This window comes from Podarcis muralis, chromosome 13 (genome assembly GCF_964188315.1).
Source record: "Podarcis muralis chromosome 13, rPodMur119.hap1.1, whole genome shotgun sequence".
In the NCBI taxonomy this organism is placed as follows: Eukaryota; Metazoa; Chordata; class Lepidosauria; order Squamata; family Lacertidae; genus Podarcis; species Podarcis muralis.
In genome coordinates, this window is record NC_135667.1 from 50,718,538 (window position 1) to 50,724,901 (window position 6,364).

The window sequence follows — 6,364 nt, forward strand, 5'->3', positions numbered from 1 at the left end:
CCCTCCTTCCCGGCTTTATATACTTCCTACGCGACAATTCCCACAAGGCCCTACGGAGCCCCTTCGGCGCGTGGCGTCACAGGGCGCGGCGACGTTACGTCACGGCGTACGCTCTCTTCTCTCTCTCTCTCTCTCTCTCTCGCGCGCGCGCGCGCGCGCGCGGCGTCACAGGGCGCGGCGCCGTTACCTCACGGCGTACGCTTTCTTCTCTCTCGCGCGCGCGCGGCGTTACAGGGCGCGTCGCCGTTACCTCACGGCGTACGCGCTCTCCTCTCACTCGCGAGGGTGGGGTAAATGAAAAGATCACCATAGAGATAGAACGTAGAGACGCGAGTTGCAAAGGGTTCGGTGCGAGGTTCGAAGTCGCGTTCCGCCCTCACTTCCCCCAGGGCGTCCCGGGGCGCGGCGCCGTTACCTCATGGCGTACGAAAAACAACAACAACAACCCGAACACACCGTAGAGCTACGAAAGAGTAGAGTGTGTCTACGGCTAGAGAAGTGACAAAGAGATCCGATAGGTAGATGTATGGATATCACCATAGAGCTAGAAAGGGTGGAGCGTGCGCGATCAGAAAGGAGTTTCAAGGGGACTGGAGGAAATTTAAGGACTATTTGGATAAATATTGTAATATAAAAAGATTAGAAATTACTTGAAAGAAAAAAATAGGATTAAACTAAGTTATAATTAAATAAATGGGATTTAGAATGTTAAGAAAAGTGAATAAGATGGATTATAATTGGAAATTGTTTTAGTTTAATAATGATATTGGAAAGCTGTTAGTTTTAACTACAAGGAAACTCAGAAGGGAGGGACTTGAGGAAGTCAACCAAGATGTTTAAAATTACAGATAGGTAGCCGTGTTGGTCTGCCATAGTCAAAACAAATAAAATTCCTTCCAGTAGCACCTTAAAGACCAACTAAGTTAGTTCTTGGTATGAGCTTTCGTGTGCATGCACACTTCTTCAGATACATGACAATATGGGTCTCCTTTATATCTGAAGAAGTGTGCATGCACACGAAAGCTCATACCAAGAACTAACTTACTTGGTCTTTAAGGTGCTACTGGAAGGATTTTTTTTTGTTTTGAAGATGTTTAAAAGGTTGGATTTGTGAATGATTAAGTTTGTTGTTATTGTTTATGTGTTTATTGTTCCTTTTTTCCTTTTTCTTTTTCTGTTTTTGTGTATTATTCTGCTTTGTGGTTTCTATTATCATTGTGGAAAATCTAATAATTTTTTTTAAAAAAGAAAGAAAGTGTGGAACATGTATATAGAGCGATGGATAGCCTGGGAGTCTGAAATATACTCATTCGAGTCGCAAAGTGATTTCATGCTCTTTATTCAGCTCATAGTGGTGAGGAGGAATGAATGAAAGTCCCCTCCAAGTATCTGCTTTATATACATTATTTACACAATGGGCTGCAAGTGATTGGCTAATTCCGGAATTCTACTGTAAGCCAATCAGGTTGTGGATTCACTTCAATCTGGAGCATGATTGGGTGGTTCCTGCCAACCAATCATACTGCTGCATTATTCTAGGACCAATCAGACTGCTGCATTCTGAATCCTATTGTTCTAGGACCAATCAGACTGCTGCAGTTTGGATCCTATTCAACTCAGTACATAACAGAGTCAACTCCCCCAATAAAATATTTGAGGGGGCCGCTCCCCACTCCCAGCTGATGCACATTGGCATTCACATAGTGTGCGCACGCTGTGTCATGTGGTTGATGTGGAGCGGGGCTTACTTGAGGCCCCACTCCCACCCCAATATTTTAATTCACGTTGGCACCCCTGAGAGATCTTGGGAGAAAAGCTATGACAAACCTAGACAGCATCTTAAAAAGCAGAGACATCACCTTGCCGACAAAGGTCCGTATAGTTAAAGCTATGGTTTTACCAGTAGTGATGTATGGAAGTGAGAGCTGGACCATAAAGAAGGCTGATCGCCGAAGAATGGATGCTTTTGAATTATGGTGCTGGAGGAGACTCTTGAGAGTCCCATGGACAGCAAGAAGATCAAACCTATCCATTCTTAAGGAAATCAGTCCTGAGTGCTCACTGGAAGGACAGATCCTGAAGCTGAGGCTCCAATACTTTGGCCAAAATACTTTATATTTGTAGGAAGTCGCTCAGAGTTCTAGCTCTATGGTTCTAGCTGTCCATCTCTCTCAGGGGTTGTTGTTGTTTAGTCGTGTCCGACTCTTCGTGACCCCATGGACCAGAGCACGCCAGGCACTCCTGTCTTCCACTGCCTCCCGCAGTTTGGTCAAACTCATGTTTGTAGCTTCGAGAACACTGTCCAACCATCTCATCCTCTGTCATCCCCTTCTCCTTGTGCCCTCAGTCTTTCTCAACATCAGGGTCTTTTCCAAGGAGTCTTCTCTTCTCATGAGGTGGCCAAAGTATTGGAGCCTCAGCTTCAGGAGCTGTTGCTGCCTAGGAAATTCGCACAGTGCAGAATTCGGCGCTAGGTGGTGCTACAGCCACAGGCCCCGGTATAATGCGTCACAGTCGCTCTGAGAGGTTGACCTAAGTGAATGAGAAGCAACAGAAATGAGGAGTGCAGAAAAGGCGACTTTGGCTGCTCTGTCCCTACTTAACCCTTGCAATATCTTGCCCCTTGCAAAGTCTACCCATGCTTTTTCTACACCTGAAATCAACTATATATACAGCGCAACCATTCTCCAGATATCCTGCCCCTTTCACTACCACTAAACTTTTTCCCCCGGTTATAAGGCAGTTTGACACAGTAAAAAAACGAAGTTCCACTGTGATCCCAGCAGCTGACCATCTTGCTTTGCCCAGAGGAAGCTATCCACATAAATGAGCACATGCAAACTTTATGCAGGTTCCTGTCCCAGAGCAGTGCCCTGAGTGCTTTAAGTAGCTAGCAAGCGCCCAGCAAGCGCTAGATTTAATATTCCCTGGTTGGATGAAAAGGATTGGGAGAGCTGGCTGTGGGCGGTTGTATGCTGTTTGCTCTCACACAAAATCTCCATGTGCTCTTTCCCATAACATAGCGAAAATGCAGTCTGCACAGGAGTGTCAGGCCTAAGGAGCACAGTCCCCTCCTCATCAGGGTGTTCCCCCCCCCCAAACAACTGGAGACTGTCCCCGGATGCCTCTTTTGCTCCTCCCATTTCACGCCTCTTCTGGTTCTGGGGGACAAACAGGGAGGAGAGGCACCCATGACCCTTCAGCAGCCTGACTCATCTCTGCCCCCTGTCCTCTCTCCTCCTACCCTCCTGCTTCAACTTCTGCCTCTGATTCTGTACTTCGCCCCACTGCCACCGCATGTGGAGGACCCTCCGTTCGCTGTACGTAATGCCGCCGCACATGCGCTGTACATAGCGGTTTACCACCGGCGCTGCTCGAGCGCTGTACAAACGGTGATGGGATCCCTCCATCGCCGCTACAGCCAAAAACGGAGGATCCTCCGTTTGCGGCTGCAGCTGTAAGCAGAGGATCCCGCCACTGTCCGTACGGCGCTGGAGCGGTGCTGCCAGCAAACCGCTATGTGCGGCACACGATGCCTTTGTCCGCCCCTGCTTCTGTGCCCGTAGACCTCTTTGCTAAGAACTACAAGGGCAACGCTGAGACTATCTAAGAAGGACGATAGCCAGGCAGGCAGGGTCTGGCTATGGGCAGAGTGAGGTTGGAATAATATAATTGTCGAGCCGCAAGGGGCCACGAGGGTCATCTAGTCCAACCCCCTACAATGCAAGAATATTTTTGCCCAATGTGCGGCTTCAACACACGACCCTGAGATTAAGTGTTTCATGCTCTACCAGCCTCCAGTGCTTAACAATGGACTATTTGAGAACAAATGGTAATTATATGGGTGGGTGGGTGTGCCTTGAATACAGAACACATTACTGCCTCCCTCAGAACAGCTGGAACATGACCCTCTGTCACCAAGGTAGCAATTACATCTGTTGTCCAGACAGTCCCAGTTTAGCAGATTTAATCAGCCAGGATGGGGGGGGGGAGAGATTGAGCAGGCACCTGGTCTGCTGCACCTCTTCAAGAATCCTGCCCAAATTCTCAAGCGGAACAATAAACTGGAACCCAAACTAGACTATACTAGTAATTATATCCTTTCGCTTTCATGCTTGGCTTGTGTTCTGATAGGCAAGCTGGCTGCAAGCAGGCTGGGCCTTCCTCATTCCTTTGGGATGCTTCGCTTGCATCAAACGAGAGACAGACCCATGGAAGGGGGCAGGGGGCATTCAGGGACGTGTCAGACTCAAGGGGTTCTCTCCTCCCCGGGTAGCGTCCACGATCAAAGAAGAAACAAGGAAGTTCTTTTTTAAAATGCTTTTATTCAGCAATCGAGGAGCAGAACAACGAATCTAGACTTGGATGCCATTATGACGAGACATCACCTTACCAACAAAGGTCCATATAGTTAAAGCTATGGTTTTCCCAGTCGTGATGTATGGAAGTGAGAGCTGGACCATCAAGAAGGCTGGTTGCCGAAGAATTGATGCTTTTGAATTCTGGTGCTGGAGAAGACTCTTGAGAGTCCCATGGACTGCAAGAAGAGCAAACCTCTCCATTCTGAAGGAAATCAGCCCTGAGTGCTCACTGGAAGGACAGATCCTGAAGCTGAGGCTCCAGTACTTTGGCCACCTCATGAGAAGAGAAGACTCCCTGGGAAAGACCCTGATGTTGGGAAACATCCCCACATTCAAGGAGAAGGGGACGACAAAGGACGAGATGGTTGGACAGTGTTCTCGAAGCTACCAGCATGAGTTTAACCAAACTGCGGGAGGCAGTGGAAGACAGGAGTGCCTGGCGTGCTCTGGTCCATGGGGTCACGAAGAGTCGGACACGACTAAACAACTAAACAACAACAACAACATGACGTTGCTCATTCTGAGCCCCTCCTTTTCCTTCCCCAAGAACATCCTGTGTCCTTATGGAAAATCTCAGGAGTCAAATGTCTCCGCATTCTTTGCTCTTGACTCCTGATGGACCGGCGTGTCCTTGGAGAAGGGGTGGGTGGGTTTCCCAGGCTCTCTAAGGATGTGTCTGCTATCTGTTCTCCAGCTTCCTCTCCTTCTCTCAATACCTCGAAACTTGGCAGTTCTTTGTCCTGTCGTAAATCAGTCCTGTCTCTGTCGCTTCTTGCAGCTACTGGAGAACGGGGGCGGGGGGTGGACTCCCCCCCCCCTCTGAAAGTGGGAGAGGGCCTTTCGCAGCCCCCCTCTTCAGACCAGTCCCTGACAGGACCAAAATATGGATTCTCAGTCTCCTTACATATGTACACCAGGGAGTAGCTAGTTAAAATGTGACAGGCAGGTGATAATTAGCCATAGTCTGCCTTGATAATTTGCAGAGGTTTTGTTCTTTCGACTCTTGGGCAATTCCACTGTCACACATCCAAGAATTGACCTTGCTTACTCCCATCAACACCATTCATCTCCAGGTACGACTTACCAAGCTGGAAGTTTAAGAGGGGAAAAGAGTGAGAGCCTTTGGTCACAATTGTTGCAAGCTCTCTTGTATGAGCCAACAGAGTTGTGAAGGATCTGTAAAAGAGTGCAATAGTCATATTATTCTATGCACGCCCATTCATTTTGATGAGATTTGTGAGGTAAATCTTTTGGCTTGATTAGGACTTCTATGAAGGAAGAGGGGAGAAATGCTTCTTTGTCTGCATTTTGATGGGAAACTATTTAAATGTTCACTCCTTGAGCCAATAGTTTTTGTTTTGAGGCTTCTAGAACCTCAGGGATGAAGGGAGCTGGGTTGAATTGAAAGGGTGCCCGTTAAACTTTCTTAGATCATCATGAGTAACAAGAAGGCATGAGTTTAGCTGGAAGACTGAAGACCACGTCCGTCAGGTGGTTGTTGTTGTTTTCATTAACATATAAAACACATACATATACATTTACACAATACATGTACACAACACATTACCTAATTTTCATAACATAAAACATACCTACATTACTCTATATAATACTTACCTATACTATACATATCAACCTACCTACACACCTACCCCACACGGACACCCACCAGGTGACTTGACTTCCAGCCGTTCTTGTTACGCTACTTTAATTTTCCAACTAGCTTAAAAGCATTTCATTATTTCTTTAATCTCTTCTTTTCTCTTAACTTTACTCTCCTTTCACTCTAATCATTTTCTGGATTCACTCAGTATCTGTCAGAAATTCTACTTTTTCCACGTAAATTTTGATGTATTCCTTAAAGATAGCCCACTCCTTATTCACTTTTGGTACTGTTATGTACTGAAGTTCTCACCCCGGGCCAACAGGGGGATACTGTAGATAGTTATGCAAATGAAGGATCGAAAGTAACGTTCTGTGATTGGATAGTTTGTATGCAAATG